Below are 17,919 nucleotides of genomic sequence, written 5' to 3' on the forward strand. Positions count from 1 at the left end.
GTGGGTTGCAAAGTGATTTATTATCTAAACTTCTTGGAGGGTAAAATTTGAGCTAGAGGGACTCTGATGTGTCCAGAATGACCTTTACTCTCACACACTCTATCCTTGGGAACTGTGCAAGCATCCATTGCTCACACAGTGCCGTGGTGCAAGTCTCAAATGCAAGCTAACTCCCTCGCTCTAAATCACTTCCCTTTGTCTTTGATTCTGCCTTCTCCAACACTAAATGAGTCTATTTCTTTTTGTGAATTGACTATTGCTGCACTGTTGCTGTCTCTATCTTGCTCCTTAGCTTTCTCCCAAACAGCATCTTGCCACTATCTTTCATAAGGGATGCAAGTGATAGTGACATGTTATCCTTCCTCCTCTTCTACTGCTCTGTGGAGGTATATCTTCCCCGGTCCTTGGTGGGACTCTCCGTGAACCCCTCTGTTCCTCCTGAGGATCCTGTCCCCTCCTGTGGGGAGAGCCTCCTCACATCCTCTCTATTCCCTGCTCTGCTTTCTCCTTTACCTCTTGCTGTGCTATGGCTCCTCATGCTCACAGTACAAACATCTCAAAGTGGCATGCCAAAGAAATCCCCTCAGACTCCTACACCTTCTCTTTCGGGCCTTTTCCTCCTTCACCTTGATACTCACACTGTCTCTGCTCTGCCTTCTGTCTCACTTCCTCAGCACAGACTCCTGTGTCCGGGTTTCTTATGACAGTTTCAAAGCTATGTACCATCCTCATCACTGATCTTTCTCCTGGTTGCCATACATTCAGCTATTCTGGCTTAGAAAGCTGGTCCTCCTGAGATTCTCTGATGTTCTTTCCTGGTTTTCTGCCTCCCTTTCTCATCTCTGCTTCTCTGCCTCTTCCTCATGCCTGCCTCCCTCTTCTGCAAGATGTCCGCAGCATCCTGTCCTTCAGCTCTTTCTGCTGTCCTTCCACACATTACCACTGGGTAATCATCTCCACTATGTACTAACTCATAAACACTCTCTGTGGTGACCCTCAGATCTACTGTGCTGTGCCAGGCTTGTCTCTTCCTTTCCAAACAAAAATCAGACAGCCTGGCTGATGCTTCTTCCTAGTGGAGGTATCGCCCATCAGTCCAGGCTCAGCACAGTGAAAACAGAGTTCATCATCTCTCACTGAAGCCTTTCCCCATCTCTCCTAAGCAGATAAGGCTTCCATTCTGTGTTCTGCTCTGCACTGCCTTGAGCTCAGTTCCCCCGTACGTCTTCCCATCCCAGCTATGTCTGAGTCCCACATGCTCTTTCTATGTAATGCCTTCAAATAAAGCCTTTCCTATTAATTCCTCCAGCTAAAATACTTGTCTGGGCTCTAGCACATTGCAATTTGATTACTGCCACACTCCTTTCTCTGGTCTGACAACAGCAGTCTTGTTAATGGCTGTTGATCAGACTGGTTCCTGTAAAGATTACTTCCCCATTGCCTTGAATGTGTCACCCCTTCTTACATCCCTCTTAATGCTCGCTTCTTTATCATGTCAAATATAGGACATTTGTCTTCATGTGGAAAGGCCTCCATGGCCTGCCATGGCTTTCCTGTGAGTGTCTGAGTGCCCCCTTGACTTCTGCACACCTGGGAAGCCAGGCTTTGGGCTGTTTTCCAAACAAACTACTTTCTCCTCATCTGCCCTTCATTCCTCATCTCTCTTTTTATCCTAGCATCTCTTTCTTCCACGTGGGCTTTGCTGGTTTGTTAGCTAAAAATGCAACTAGGGAGAATGACAACCTGCCTAGCTGCTGTCTGTCACCCTGGGCACTGCATCAGGCTGTAAACTTCTTAAGGCACCAAGTGGCTTTCTTTGAGGAGCACACATACACTCATGGTAATAGCAGTAATAAATAGCATTACTCATTCCTTTATCTTCTTTTCCTCTTGGCCAGTTGGGGCTGACATGAGGCTCAGGGGGGTTATAGAACAGGCAGGATCATGGAAAAGGCATTGCCCCCACATAGCCAAAAGGTTGAAGATTGACTGATCCCACTTCTGGGATCTGTGAACCTTCTTGTCTCTGAATGAGATAAAATGCATTTTGTGTCTGCAGCAGCATGGCGCCTTTTGAAGCAAGCTTCAGCTTCTGCTCTCTTTTGTCCCCATGCTTCTGGGCTCCAATCTCCATCACTGACAAATAACATGCCAAATTTCACTTTAAAAAGAAAAGCCATTTTGAACGAATAGGCATTTAGAGAGGTATTTTGAAAGCACATAGGTAGCTTTCATGCCTGGAAGCATGGCAAAAGGAGTGAGGCACCCCTAAAGCTTGTGGTAGGAAATTGTCTGGGTTGGGAAAGTCTTTAGAGTGTGTATAGAGCACTGTGGAGCTCGTTGTTCATTTCTGCTTGATCTTTTCCCCTTAGGGCTGAACTGAATGGTCAATTCTGTATTCAAGTCTGTGAAGACAGCTGCACTTTTGCTGAATTTGCTACAGGAAGGAAAAAAAATCTGTATATTTTCATTTTCCTTAGAGAATGGAGCCTTTTCCCCAGAAAGCCACGCTCTCCATTTGCAAAAACATTAGGATGAAGTGATGAGAAAATAACCATGATAGCTGCTCACAGCATCCTGTATTCATGTTATCCCTCAGGCCTGACTCTGAAGCTTCTGAGTAGGGAGATTGAAGTAAACAGTGGTTAAGGGGTTAGTTTTCGGATATAACCACTACTTGGCTCTCTGAACTCCTCAGTTACACATGAGGCAGCCCAAGTTAAGCCTCCCAAACTGCCTGCACTCCTGAGCTAGCAATTACCACCAAAAGCACACAGCTAAGTGAGTTGCCCAAGGCCAGGGTGTGAATCCTCTATGTCAGAGGGAGGTGGCCCAAGATGTCTTCCTCTAAGTTCCTCAGTTTAGCACAAGCCAAACTATCCTTCTTCTGCCTGAGATCCAGCTGCTCAGTGTATTCAGGAGCTCATCTCTTCTGCAACTCAAAAGGATCCTGTGTACTGTAGGCCAAATGGTTGTGTGATCAAAGGGAGCCACATAAATCAAAACATCAACATCAGTCTCGGTTTAGGCAGAAAGATGTGTCTGTTCCACAAACCCTTGGCTAATGAGAGATGCTGCTTCCATTCTTGGAGCCTGCAGGAATCATGCCTTTCCTGAAGGTTACATTCAGCATAAAAAAAAACAGTAGAAAGGTGTCTTCCCACATGCATCACATACAAGCAGCAATGTCACTGCCTGGCCATTTGGGGAAGGAGCTGCTCTGGCACAACAGGGAGAGTTTAGGATGACAGGCACGAACATATGAGCATACATCTCAAAGGGTCATCTGAATAGAGGGACTACACAGGCTTGGGGTGTCATTCTCCCAAACAGATCCCACCACAGTCACTAGAGGCAAGGGCTATATTGGTAACAGGCAGGCTGGGAAGGGAGAACATGTCCCATCTTGTTATGTGCAAAGCACACCTGTAAAGAAGACCAGAGAAAGTGTGGGGAGCAGGGGTTCTTACCTGGAGCCCACTGCCAGCTGACAGGCCTGACAAGGTCACTCCCAGCCTCATGGCAAGCTTATACCTAGAAAGACACACATGCAAAGGAGTGAACAAAGCCACTGGTGAAAGAGAAGAAATAAGTGAGCAGCTGAGCCTAATTTGTGTGAGGTTGTAAATGAAAACCATTGTGGCAGATGGTCAGTGGATTATTTTCCAGGAGGTTAAGCAGGCCACAGATTAGAAAAGACTGAGAAACTTTGATGTAGTATGCAGGACATTGCTCTGGGACTCCAGAAATGCAGACCCTCGTGACCTATGAGGGGCTCCTGGCTCTGTACTAGGGTGGATAAGCCCTAGCAGAAGATGGCAAAGCTGGGAGGCTGCAAGGGCAGATGCAAGGCCAAGAATCCTTTCCCTTCAGCTGTTAGTGTACCCGGCTGGCAACATGGGCAAAACAGTGCCTCTGAGCTTCACATGTCTTTAAAGCCAAGCTCCTGGCTGGGGTGGCTGGTCACTCCCAATCAATGTCAGCCCTGTCTAAGAGGAGGACATTTCAGTTCTGCAGGGAAGCCCTGACACTGGTCTAGCCCTGCACAGGTCTTGTCCACTGCCTATATTCCCCTTCCCCTTTTGCTTGCACTTGCTACCTTCACTGCCAGTAGCCCTTCATGCTGTGCTGGGGTGCTATTCTCGGCTAGCTGCGGGGGGGCTATGCTGGCCCAGCTCTGCTCCCTGCCCTAATTTCCTTGTGGAAATCCTAGAGTCTTCTCTAGATCCAGCTCAGGTTTTGGGGGCAGCCATCTCTATCTCTGTTTCTGTCTCTCTCTCTTTCCTCTTCCCTCCTTCTGCTCTCCTTCCTCCTCCTCTCCCTCCCTCCTCTCCGCACTGTACTCTCCGGGGGCTCTGGGTACCGCTGCAGCATCACTAGCCACCTCCATCCAGGAGGCTGGGAGTGCGGGGCGGAAGGGGAGGGCTGCGGGGGACAAGCTGAATGAATGGGCATCGCCTCGGTGCTGCTGGAGCCTCCGCATAGGGGCGAGGCTGCTGGACCGCGCCGCGGGCAAGGGGGCAGCGCCAGCCGGCCAGCGGCCGGGGCCGGGTCGGGCCGAGCCGAGCCGAGCCGGGCCGGGCCCCGCGCCGGACTCGCCGCCGCCGGGGCGCTGCGAGGAGCGGGCGCTGCCCCGTGGTGGGACCGCTCCGGCCCGGGCGCCGCGTCCTGCCGCCGCGGATCGAGGTGAGCAGGCGGGCCGGGGGCGACGGGGCCGGAGGGCGCGAGGCAGCGGCGGCGGGTCCCTGCAGCCCCGGGGGCGGGGGCCGCAGGGCTGCGGCGGGTCCGGCCCCGCTTCTGCGGTCCCCCCGACTGGCGGGCGGCGCTCCCCGGAGCTGCGCCGCGGTGGGCCCAGCGGGGCTAGGTGCAGAGTCCGAGGGTACGAGGGCCGGCCCCGGGGTGCGGGGCGACGGGTCGGCTGAAAGGCGCGGGGTGCGGAGCCCAGTGTTGTGGTTTGGGGCTAGGCTGGGCCGTCAAAGGCTGGGCTGGACGAGGCAGGGCACGGGGCTGGACGGTGCTGAGTCGGGCTTGGATAGTGTGCACAGGGCTAGACGGTGCTGGGGCCGAGCTGGCCAATGCGGAGCAGGGCTGGATGGTGCGGGACTAGCCTGGATGGTGCTGAGGCCGGGTTGGACAGTGCTGGGTTCGGGCAGCAAGGAGTTAAGTGGCTGCCCAGCAACTGGGCTCTGTGTGTGTGTGTGTGTGTGTGGGTGTGTGTGTGTGATCCACTACCCACTCCTGCAGTGGGTGCATGGCCCATCACACCCCCATGGGTGTTGTGTATCAGGTGAGCACAGGGCAGGTGGGAGGCCAGGAGTGCAGGAGGTGCTGGGTGCAGCATGTCAGGGAGCAGAGCTCCATGGCTCTGCAGGGGTATGTGTGAGAGCCACAGCAAAGCATGTCCCCATTGCTTTGTCCCTGAGAGCCACATTACACTTGTGTGTGTGTGTGTGTGTGTGTGTGTGTGTGTGTGTGTGTGAGAACCCCCAGACTGAGCACTGTGTTTGTGAGTGTGTGTGTGGTGCATGCAAGATCCACTGCAGAGCCAGCATGTGTGTTTGTGCACGGGTGTGAGATCCACAACAAGCCTGAATGTGTGTGAGATGCACAGCTGAGCATGTCTCCGTTTCCGTGTTTGTGCAAACTGCATTGAGCCTGTGTGGGGGAGAAACCCCAGCTAGAGCATTTGTGTGTGTGTTCACACAAGTTGGTGCATGTATGTGCATTTGTCTGTTTTTGTGTAGTGTATGGAGGTGAGCGTATTGGTAGATGATGTATGCCAGCATATGTATTGGGAGAGAGGGTGTGCCATGCAGCGTGTATGGGCGTATTGGTGTGTGTGTGTGTGCTGGGGGATGTGTATGTGTGCTAGGGAACACACAAGCATCATGGAGAGAGCAGGCATGTGTGGGGAAAGCAGGGGAGGTGTATGGAACCTGCATGTGTGAGCACCTGTGTGCGAGGGCTAACTCCTTCCTTGGAGGGCTGGATGAGGGGTGCGGGCGGGAAAAGCCATATCTGGGTGGGAAAGCCAGTGTATGAAGGCAGCTCCTGTTCCCAGGCTGGTGGAGCTGACTCCTAAGATCTCTGAGGAAGGGGACTAGTGGCTGAGTTTCTGTCCCCTAAGTGGCTGTTGGCATGGAGCTAGGGCCCAGGGCCTGCATCTGGCTGTGTGCTTCTGGAGAAGGAAGGCAGAGCTCAGCTCTCCCTTCCCTTTCCCCTTGTCCCTGAATGTTCCCCTCTGATTTTCCTGGGGCTAGAATGGGGAATGGGCACCTGCCTGCTGTCCTCTGAGGGCTGGCAGGTAGTACTCTCTGGCAAAGCCCTCTGCCCACCATGGATCAGACGCTTCACTGCCCTGCCAACACAGGGTGGCCAGCCTGAACCTAACCCACAGCTGCCTGTGCGAGTAAAGGTCCTCCTGCTTTGAACCTCTGCCACGCATGCTAGCTAAAATAGACACCAAGGAGCTTCAGGGAAGCGAGCTGCTAGGGAGCAGCGCTGTCTGTTCCCACATGGATGTGGCCAGCAGGCAGACTCCCTGTATCCCTTCCAGGTATAGCGATGGCATGGATCAGCCCTGGAGCAGTGGCAAGGTCGTTACATTATCATTAGCTATATTTTGGGACAGATAAGGCTCCCCCTACACGTCAGTCCACTTTGGACTCCATAGGACTCTTTCTCCTATAGGCCTTTGCCATGATGCAGTTAGGAAACTCCAGTCCAGGATGAGGCCCAGGCAGGAGCAGGAGGAGGCCTTGTTACCATCATTTCTATTGAAGTTTGGCACCAAAGTGCCTTCAAGGACCTGAGCCTTAGTGGCTTTTCCAATGCCATGCCACCATCCTGCAGTGTGGCTCGTACCTTCCTCACCATGTGCAAATGTGTCCGTTGTGGCGAGCAGTGGCCAGCAGCCATCAGGGAATGCCATCAGGACCTGGGCATCTTGTATCCTGCAACATGGACTCTTGGAGACTTACAAATCCATCCCAAGTTGCTTCTTCTCCAGTGAAGCACAAAGCAGAGCCAACACATAGGCTTCCTGCAGGAAGCTAATACCTGGTCTGAGCAGCCACTCCTGCTTCTGAGACATGGATCTGTTTCTTACACTGACAGAAATATGGATTTTTTCCAAATCCAAGCTCGGCAGCTGATGTATGCGAGCCCAGTTCTGATCTCCGCAGAAGCTCTGCTCCCCAACTCTTTGTGTGCTTGAAGTACCAATACAGTCTGAAGCACAGCTTTTCAAGTGGTGAAAGAATAGAGAAATTTAAGGAAAATGTGCCACCCTGCAGCAGGAGACTTTTGTACCTCCTTATGGCCTCACACCAGTCTATTGGTGCTGGGCAGAATTTCATCCTCAGAGAATAAACATCTGGCAAGCCAGAAAGAATATGAATCAAATAAACATCAGTAGTAACTGGAGACCCGTTTTGAAATTGGTTTGATACCTGCATGGCTCCCAGGCAAGCTTTTCTCATGTTAACCATTGTGCATCTTTGCATGAAAAGTGAGACTTTATTTTCAGTCTGGGTAATAGCAGTGCAGCATGTATAAGAATGAACACACTGTGCCTCCTCTAATCTATCCACAGTCAGGCTTCTCCCAAGCACTGGTTTGATACTGCTGTCATTGGAGTTGAATAGTACTGGATCCAGATGGTAGGCTGCTTTCCTTGGTGCCCATAACTTCCCTTTGCCATCCACAGAAGAGGGGAGAAGCTTGTGACAGTGTCTCTGGGAGGAACCTTTTGCCACAGCATGAGTCTGGAGCTGCGTACATTTCTGGCTTCACTGCCCATGGCAGTGAAGTCATCAGCTTGAGCTTAGTGGCAACAGCCACAGGCAAGATAGCACCTATTCTCCAGAAGCTGTACTGACTTTCTGTTTGCTCTTCAGAGTGATTCAAGGTGCTAATTTTGAGCTCTGAGCTCCACATGTCATCTTCTAACTATTTCCAGCGTGTACCTGTAACACCCATGGCTGAAGCAGCAGCTGGCAGGAGTGCTCTGGCCAGCTGTGCCTGGGGCTGGGGGCAGTGGGCTGTCCTTTGTTCAGGCTGCCCTGGGCAGCTTTTTTGGCCTCCTAGATATGCAAGGCTGAATCACCCTTGGTCAGGCTGAGTTGTCACCTACCTTTCATACGTGTAGGCTATTTTTGATGAAATGACCCTAATCTGTGCTCACTGGAAGCAAAGGGGTTGCGGGCAGACCATAGACTATTGCTAGAGGAAGCTGGGATGATCATAGGGAGTTATTCTGAGCAGGGTGTACAATTGATTATTCTTAATTTTGGGGTTTGTTTTTAGGTTTATGGACTGAACAAAGTGAAGATTTAGCCACTCTGTAAATCACTGCTTAGGGTTGGGAGCATGGAGGATTCTGGAGAAACCTTCAGCACAAGCAGTTGTTCAAGGTACTGTGTGTTGCTGAAAGAGGGATATATGACGGTACAGCTTTGCTGAAACTGTGCTCTCTGAGATTTGTACCACTTCAGATGGCTCTGGGAATGTCTTTCAGTTTGACCAGTTGATCTGTGGGTCCCACTGGCTGTTGCATTGAAATGATATGTTTTTCAGGACATATCTGCACTTCGCACTTTGCAATTGCTCTCCATGTCTCATTTGGGAACTTAGCTGGGTTCCTCTGTGGATACTCTCTGTGGCTACAAGAACCATGCAACTATTAGCAGAGTTTCCAGTAGACTCCTTATGGGATCTTGCTTTATAATTTTGTGTGTCCAAGAGAAAGTGAATGCTAAGCCCTTTCTTACTTGCAAAGGCATTGCATAGGGAATGTTCTCATGAGGCCAAACTCTAATGCACCAGCTCTGCCAGCTCAGACAGGCTCCCATGGATGTCAGCTTTCCCCAGCTCTAATGGGTGTCTGGTGGATTTGGACCATGGGCTGTCAGGAGATTTACCTTTCTTGAGAGTTTCCCTGAATGAGGTGGGGCTCACTGCAGCCCTTTGAAAAACTTTCCAACTGCTCCGAGGCAGCACATTGCAACTTCCAGAGCTGTCACAGTCATCTCAATGTCTCAGGGGTTCCTAAAGCTTTATGTCTGCTGGGGACAGAGGTGCTGTGTAACAAGTAGCCACAAATCTATGCTCTGCTGGCTGCCGGCTCATTTATGAGTCTCTCACGCATCCAGGTTTTGCATTGCCTTGCTTATATTATCCCTTTGGCACATCTCTTGGCCAGTCCTCACACTGAGGAACCACATTCCACCAGGTCTTTGGGTTTGGTGTTCCCTTTTTTCTCCCATGATGCCCATAAACAAGTTGCTGAGGATTTGGGAGAGCTGTCTGAGGGAGGGATCCAAGAGCTTTGAAGAACAGTCTTGGCGCTCTTGCAAATGGGCAGAGATCTAGCCTGTGAGCAGTGAAGGTAGTTAGCAGTCCCTTTTATGTGTGTACATAAAATGTGTACAAGGGAAGAGTATTAAAGCTGCTCAATACTGGCTTAACTCTGCCCTCAGGAGGAGCAGTATGAGACCCATGCTGAATGTCATGAAAGTCCCCTTACATCAAGAATTTAATATTCAAATCGCTCAGCCATTTGTCTCAATGTGTCTTGGCAGGACAGGGGCCACCCACACAATTTCCTTTGCAAGATGACAAATATCTGACAGCACTGCTGGCTCCAGTTATTCCTTTCACTCTACATAGCTCTGCGATGGTGGTCAGCTTTCATGGCTGGGGTGCCTGGCCCCTCTCCTGACTTGTTCTCCTCCATTCATGGTCCCACTGAGACACGACAGGGTAAATTCTCTAGCTATGTTGTCTCAGGGCCTTACTACAGGAGCAGGCACTGGAGGTTTGTTGTTGATTTGTCACATTTGGTGCCCAGGCTGGCCCAGATGATACTGGGGGCTTTGCAGAGAGCAACTTTCTTCTGCACTATATGGGCTGGGAATAATGTGCAGCAAATGTCCCCAGAATACTTCAGGGGATATGCTTGTGCCTTGAGAAGTCTTAGCTGGTACCTTCTCTCATGTAAGAAACCCTCTACTCCTGGTGTGGCCTGAGGGGTGGACAGGGTAAGGGACTCCTTACTGAGTGTGTGTGTCAGACAGGGTCAACCAAAGCCCTTGGCTTCAGAGGTAAGGAGCCTAGCTGTTTGCCTTGGAAACATTCTCTTGGTGCTGATGCTTTCCACCATCTTCTTACCCCCATCCTCCTTCTCTGGTGTCTCCCTGGGGTAGCACAGCCCATGCTCTCAGCTCTTGCCATGTTCCCACTGACCACAGTTCTCTTCCACCCCCTAACTCTCCTCTGTGGCTGCACGTGCGATGTTCCCAGCTACCCCTGAGACAGTTGTGTTATAGCTTGTCCTTCACTTTTTGGGGCAGAGCAGGGTAGCTGATGGCTCAGGTGATTGCTGCACATTTCCAGTGGCTTCTTCGCACCCAGGGCAGGCATCTGTGTTAGGCCAGGGCTAGACCCTGCTGTTCTATCAGCAGAGCAGCACCCCACAAGGTATTTATAGGCGCAGTAATGTTATTCCCCAGCCAAACTATTACTGAAGTAGGCTCTGTGTGTGTCATAGGATAGATGATTTTAATGGCACAGTTTCTTCACTGCAGGAATGGAGTTGACGTTCACTCACTGTTTCTTTCATCCAATTAATCTTTCCCATGCTGGAGAGGCTGTGAGGGAATGGCTGGTCCAGTGTGGTCAAGCACTTGCTTGACAGGCTTGAATTCAGCTCCTTCTTTTACTACAGCTGGCTTTTGTGAACGTGGGCAAGTCATTGAGATGGGCATGTCAGGCAGATATACCCCTGCCCCATGCACCGTGGGGAGCACCTGGCTGGGCCTTAGGCCCCAAGAAAGGAGGGCCAGCTGCCACCTGACCTGTGGTTTGGCCTTGTGCCTGGATCAAAAGTGCAGGAGTGATGATTGCTCACAGTAGCTCCTAACAAGACCTTGGGAAGTACCAAGTCTTTCTGGGCACAGGTCCTGGCCCCACACTGACCCCCCTTCTAGGGCTATTCTGCCAACGTGCAGCTGAGACCTCCCTATCCAATGTGTCAGGCTTCATATTGGGATTGAATGCAAACTGTTCAAGGGAAAAGGTTCCTTTCTGGTGACTCTCATGTTCTTAACAGTAAGGAAAATTTTCAAATGATCAAAAAGGGTCAGTTTGGCATTTTCCAAATAAAATACCCTCCTTTTCTCTCAGCTAGATGCTTCTGTTGGTTTTGGAAGAGGTAAAAATCAAGTGAATCATTTTAGCAATTTCACAGGGAAGTGTTTCAGTTGGCTGACCCACAAAGGATTTTTTGGCCTGTCAGTTCACAAGTGTTTTCACAATTCCCTGTCCCAGTCCAATTTGCTGTTGGTAAAAGTCTCCGGGGTGGGAAAACTTTTTCCCTCTCAGGTCTAAGTTTGGGGTCAGGCTTTTCAGGCAGAATTTTGGATGCCTTTGTGACTTAAGGTTGGGCAGACAGACAGATCTGCCACAGCATCGTGGCTCATGCCTTCTCCCGCAACTGTACATGAGAGAATTGTGCCTTCCTTCCTCCTGTCAGGGGTTACAAGCTGGCTTCAAGGGACCAATCCCTGTCACCAGTGATAGTGAGGCTCACTGAACGTTTACGTGCCCTCCACAGTGGAATGTGAGGGAGCAGACTGGGCAGGAATCCCTGGGGCACCTGGTAACACAGGATTCATTGAGCTCATGGGGCACTTCTTGGGACTGCCCAGGCATGGGAATCCTTATGCAGCTACCCTGGGCCCAGAAAGTCAGACTGGTCTGACTGTGTAGAGTTTGAGCCCTAAAGGGAATGTGTTGAGGAGAGAGTAGCCTGCTGAGGGACAGCCCTTCTGCTGCTTAGCAGACCTCCCAGAATTTGTGCTCCAGCACAGGAAGCAGGAGGGGCTGCCCTGAGGAAATGGGGTTTCAGCTGTGGGGAGACAGTTCCTCTGCAGGGACTGTGTGACATGAGGTCTTTCCCCAGCAAAGACTTGCCCTGGGAATGGACAGCTGCTGCATGCCCTGGCTCCCTGATGCTTGGAAACGATCCCCACCTGGGACACAAAGGGTGAAGGTGAAGTGAGGCTTTGGAGTTGGAGCACCAGCTATCTTGTGGCGCTGCTGACCATGCACTTTTCCATCCTTGGGATCGTGATCACTCCTACTCTGCTTGGAGCTAAGAGTTGGGGAGGGAAACCTTACTCTCCCCCCTGCTGCCTGTCCCCTGTAGCCTCTGGCACTGCCAGGTGTCACACGGCCAGCCCTCTGCTCATCGGTCTTCCATGCCGTTTGCCCACCAGGTGAGCTGGCCAAGAGCTTGTGGCCAGTGACTTTTGGTCAGCAGCTGCTGAGCACTGGGCCTGTTCAACCCTGCTAGTCCTGCAGTGCTGCTGACAAAAACAGCAACCAGACCCTCATAGAGATGGGTTGAAAACTGGGAACCAACATGATAGAGAAAAATGTCCTTCCCACACAGCCCAGCCTGTCTTCCTCCCTCAGCTGGTTCTTCTGTTTGTGAACTGCATGCTGCACACTCACTGGGAGTGAGTGAAGCCAACAGTGACATGTGGGGATGGAGAGACCCAAGGGCAAGAGCGGGAAGTGTAGATGGAGCTGGTTGCCTTGAGAAAGCTTTCCCTGTGATGCGTTGGATGTCTTCTGGGAGAAGATGCCTGTCAGAGCCTTCCCCTCCTGCCTGCAGCTCTGCAGGCCTCCCTTTGCCTCCTGCTGGCTCAGCAAGCTGCATTTCAGTGGAGGTTTCTGTGGATGGGGCATTGATAGCAGCTGTATGGCTTTGGGGAGAAGGCTGTGCTGCTCCAGGACCAGCAGTTATTGGAGGCAGGGACGTGCAGTTTGTCCATGTTCCGTGTCTTCACCCTTCTTTTTGTGGCCCTCATCTCTGTGGGCTGCATCCCTTCCCACCTTCCTTCTACTCACATCTCCTTGGGTTGCACCTTTTCTCCCAGCCTTCCTGTGCATGCTCCCCAGCCAGCTGGCCCCGTCATCCTTTCATCCCCCAGTTATTTTCCTGACATCCCCGTTATTTTCCTGACAGTTGTTTCTCTCCATCTGGCAGTCGCATATCCTGCAATCAAGTGAATGCTCTTCTCCTCCTTCTTTGTTTTGTCCCTTAGGACACCCCATTCAGCTTGCTCCTCCTCCTCCTTTTCCACTTCATTAATGAGTCTCTTTGCACTAAGAAGTCTTGATAGCTGCCAGGGGACCCAGGAGGACAAGCTGCACTGTGGAGAGCAGTGGGGAGGCCACCGCTACAGTTCAGAGCAGTCCAGGGTTTGGGTTGCTGGGTGCTGTATTTGGGATACTGCTATGGTTGCCTTGGTGTGGTAGCTGAGCCCTCCGGGCACTGAGTGTGCAGGGCATGGCAGTCAGGTGTTTTGTACTGCTCACTGGCAGGGGCAGGAGGTGAGCGAGTCTGGTATCATCTAGCTCTAAGCTTCACTGCTGTGCTTAGCACCTCCTTGAGCCAGGTTGGCACCATCTCTGCTGTGCCCAACTACCCTTATCCTGCTTATCCCAATCCAGGGCTTCTCCTTTAGTGCTCTCCTGGGCAGCGGGTTTGGAGCCCAAGATGGCCTCCATCCTTCCTGCAAAGCTCTTTTTGGCATTGAAACTCCTGCATAGGCCAGTGCCTCTCACTGGACTCTTTCTGCTGACCCTGGTGGGCTTTAAGTCAAGTGGGCTGTGTGAGGCGGTGAAGGCAGAAGGGGTCTGGGGCAGCCTCTGGTCCTCACCCAGCAGCTGATCCTCCAGCTCAGCCTGTGCTGGTTGACATCAGAGGAGTTTAGTGTAGCAGCTACCTGTGGTTTAGAGCCTTACTAATGGAACCTGGACTTCGAGAAAACATTCTATGGATGTTGCTTTAACTTCCCCAAGTCCCAACATCCCCCCCCCCCAAACCTGAGAAATTGAGATGGTTTCTTCTTGGCAGGGAGGGGGGCTCTTGTCTCTCTCTCGTACATGCACGTGCACACATATACCCTCTTCTTTCTCTCTCTTCCTTCCCACTTTCCTCCTCCAGAAGACTCCAAGCACTTTTCAACACATTATTATTTGCAAAACTGTTGCCTTTGTACAGTTCTCCTCCAGAGCAGCTGGCTTTCATTGGGCTGTGCTCTGAAAATGCACAATTATAGCCGCTTCACACGTGGCAACATTAGTGACATCCCTGCAGCTGTTGTGGCTGAGCCTGCAGAAGTGGGGAAGGTGCTTAGGTGGCTGTGCCGAGGATGTCAGCAGAGATTGTTCTGGCCTGTGGAGCTTACAGCAAACCTCCCTTTGCTTTAAGTGGGGCTAGTCTGCTCTCTTGAAGTTGTTCTAGATGCAATGAGAAAATAAAGCTGCCATCCAGTTTTGCTTTCCAGGATACTGTGGAGTCCATTTCACCAGAATCACATTTTAGGATCCCTGGAGCCTTGTGGCTGCCCTACTTCCGCCAGCAGGGCCTCTCCGAGAGCGTGCTGTGCTGCTTCTGGGGTGCTGTGGCAGGAGTCCTGCTACCCTTGCAGAGCCCTGGCAACAAGCTGGCTGTGCAAGCGTCCTGCAGGCAGGACAGGGCCCAGGGATGGGCTGGAGCTGGATCAGAGTTGAAAAACCCTTTATTGTCTTGTATGAAGGGGACTGACTCATTGCTCTCCCATGCTGTCATAAGCAGATGGATGATTTAATCACCTAGCAACCAAAATAACGTCAGGTGAGGAGTGCTTCCTCAACTACTGTCAGCCCGCAGCCCCTCTGTCAGGCTGGTGGCAGGGCCCAGGCAGACCCCAAGCCATTTCCTGGCTCCTTGGGCTGCCCCTCAGCACCACCTAGGATGAGGCTGGGCGGGGGGGGGAGGGGCCCTTTCCTGTCTACCCCACCTCAACACAGCATGGGGCTGCCCCGTGGCACCCCACATGCATCCAGTGGCCCAAAAGAAGACAAAGACAAAGCCATGACTGAGGTGGGATGCACAATGCCATGCAGAGGGTGAAGGAAGCCCCCTGAGGTCAGCTCCTGGGATCGTCAAAGGAGGCACCTCCAAGCATCTCCCTGGCATACACAGAGGGGCCAAGACTCTAGCACAATTTGGGAAGGTTGCTCACCATCTGGAACACCCAGAGTCTTTTGTGAGAAGAGTGCCCTGTGTCCAAGATCACCAGAGCACAGTGAAGTTCTTGAGAGGTGAACCCAGAGGACTTTGGATGGGATATACCAACCTACTGGGACTCTCCTCCTCTGTATGCACTGCTACAGTGCCAGCCCTGAGCACCTTTGGCTCCTACCCAGTCCTCTTGCTTGGCATCTATTAGAGGGGGAGAATAACCCCAGAAGTCAGCATTTTCATTCAGTTTCTCCCCGAGTGAAGAAAAAGGAGGTGTTTACCTCACCTGCCTGTGCTCTTGGTGTAAGAAGAGGGGTGCCAGCCCTTGCCCAGGTGCTGGCTCTCTTTGTGCTGTCCTTCTGAGACAGCACAGTTGCCTCCTGACTGCTCCCCACTGAAATGCTCTCTGTCCCCTGTGAGGCAGAAAGCAAGTCACAAGCCACCCTCCCAAAGGCTGCTGGCATGGGCCATCGCACTATGGCCTGTCCTGTCTTAGCTGGGTCTGCAGCAATGAATGCCCCTGAAGCAAGGTCTGAGCTGAGAGGGAAAGCAAGCCCCAGGCAGGAAAGCGGTTGCCTCAGCCTAGCTCTGTGGAGCACGGAGTTGGAGTATGTGAGGACACTTTCAGTCAGGCCCTACCTTAAAGGTGTGTTTATGCCACCCATTTGAAGCTCTATGGAGTCGTTCATTAGAGACACATGTCTCCTTACACCAGCGCGTGTGCAATGCTGTGTGGTGAGGTCATATCTTCCCAGGCCGGGAGCTCTAGCTCCCTTGTGACTTTGCACTACAGGGCTGCTGGAGACAGGCCTTGGGTGCTGGCCTCTCCTCACAGAGTACCCCAGGTGACCGTCAGGCCTCTGTTGTGACCTGAAATCACTCCCAACCCTCCTGGCAATGTGTGAAGCCTGTGTTAGCCAGTCAAGAGTCTACAAGCTGGGACAGAGTGAGACTGCTGGACCATGAGGTTCTGACCATGCAACTGTCTTCCCCCAAGAAACTAGCTAGCAAACATCCAGTCCCAGAGAGTGGGTTGTGCCCGATGAGCCTTGTTGCTGCCTCCAAGATGTGAGGTGCAGGTGGTGGGGAGCAACTGCTCCCCTCCTCAAGCTCGTGAGGCTGAAGGATGCTAGGCCATCACGATATTTGAGTGAGGCACAGGCTGGTGCAAGCGCTGCTGCTGAGGCTGTCAGGGATCAGGGAGGAGTGCCATATAAATAGGGCACCCCGTCTCCAAGCTCCTCTTTGTGGGCTGGGGAGCTGATATAATTAGACAATACACTCTGTTCTGTACAGTGCACTGAGAAAGCCTTTGTGCCACCATGGCCCGGAGGGAGCAGGGGAGCCCTACTTCAGCCACTTGCTCATCCCAGCAAAGGTGAGCAATTTCCAGGTGATGAGCTCCTGGCAGCTTGCTCTCTCACTCATTGTGACTGCTCTGAGAAGCACGGCAGGGCTGGGGGCAAGATGAATGGGGAACGCTGTGGGCAAACACCATGTTCCCAGTGTGACAGGAGGCTAAACAGGCCCTGCACATGGTCTTAAAGGAGCACTGCTTTGAGGGAACCGGGCTGGCTGCCACAGAGGCTTCATCCTCAGATAAAGCTGCAGGCAGACATGGCTGCCCCAGGCCTGCCCTTGGAGCCATACCAGATAACAATTAGCCACTGGCTGGCCTGCTCCAGCCTCGAAGTAACGGGGATGTGGAGAAGAAGGGGGAGGTTTGTGTGCTGGCTGGTCTCCTTGCTAGAAGACTCTTCTCCCTCCTCTGCTTTGGGATTCAGTGGTTCTTGTGGACTCTGCTGACTTTCAGGAGAGAGGTTGGTGAAGTGATTCTGGCAGAAGCTGAGCAGCGGTTGAGCACCTACAGCCCTGTGCATCTGTGGAAGAGGGGACCAAACTTAATGCTTGTGAGAGCAAGACAAGTGACCCACTTGGACCAAAGCAGCAGGACACCAGGCTGGCTTCTATAAATTGAAGCTGCATGGGCATTCTAGGAGGTGAGGAGGCCAGCATCTGAGTCAGGCTCTTATTCTTATATACGGACATCCCAAACTGCATCTGTGTTGCCCCTGGAGTGCCTTGCCACTCATAATTTCCGTGAAACCATCCTTCTGGGGTGGGTCTAGCAGTGCAGAGGCTCCTGGTAGCATGCGACTTCCTAGTACTCCTGGTAGTGTGTGGCTCCCTGGTATTCACATTCAGCTCCCTGGTACTACTGGTATTGTACAGCTTCCTAGTATTTGTGGTAGCATGCTGTTTCAGGGGAGAAGCAAAGCCAGGGCCTGCTCTGGCTTGGCCTAGTTCATTTCTGCTCAGTGCCATGATTTTTCTTTAAATGCATTGTGGTTTCTGACTGCTAACATGTTGATTGATTAATGACCACAACCTAGGCACTAAGTGGCCAGGTATTGATTTCTGCCCCAGAGTGTTCTGCACATCCCCCATTTGGATGAGTTGTCCCTCCTGGTCATGCCAAATAAGATGAGCTTTAGCTATCTGGGAACTCCTCCTTTGAGGTTCTGACTTCTGAGCCATGACATTCAACCATTTTTTCCCCTGTCAGCAGCCAGGATGGTGTCTGACCTCCCCATAGCACGGTCACCTTTAACCAGTTCTAGATCATCCACAGGGTTAGGCTCAAACCAAGCACCCACCAGTGGGGTCAGGGTGCCCTCTTGCAAAGCTCCCATCCAGGTCTGGTCTGGATCTGTGAGTACTCCCTGAAGAGTTTAGTTTGGGAGCCCCCCTCATATTAACTGTGCCACAGTCTGCTGCTGAAACACACAAAAGTCTCTAGGAACCAGGCAAATTTTAAAGGCAGAAAATGAGAAAAGGGG

The 17,919-nt window shown here is 52.0% G+C and overlaps 1 protein-coding gene across 6 annotated transcripts in view; it reads left to right on the forward strand.

Annotated features, from left to right (window-relative positions):
• Nucleotides 1–4,597: 4,597 nt before the first annotated feature.
• The window catches only part of DLGAP4 (DLG associated protein 4), a 194,288-nt gene continuing 180,966 nt past the window's right edge, over nucleotides 4,598–17,919 (forward strand). For 4 of the 6 annotated variants that reach the window (XM_068913074.1, XM_068913077.1, XM_068913079.1 and 1 more), the window contains exon 1: nucleotides 4,598–4,686. The gene's annotated coding sequence lies outside the window, so the exon portion shown is untranslated. Of the gene's footprint in view, nucleotides 4,687–8,338; nucleotides 8,415–17,919 lie in introns of those variants that run through there. The other 2 variants (XM_068913080.1, XM_068913076.1) reach the window with 2 other exon arrangements.

Source organism: Struthio camelus, chromosome 18 (genome assembly GCF_040807025.1).
Source record: "Struthio camelus isolate bStrCam1 chromosome 18, bStrCam1.hap1, whole genome shotgun sequence".
Taxonomy (NCBI): domain Eukaryota; kingdom Metazoa; phylum Chordata; class Aves; order Struthioniformes; family Struthionidae; genus Struthio; species Struthio camelus.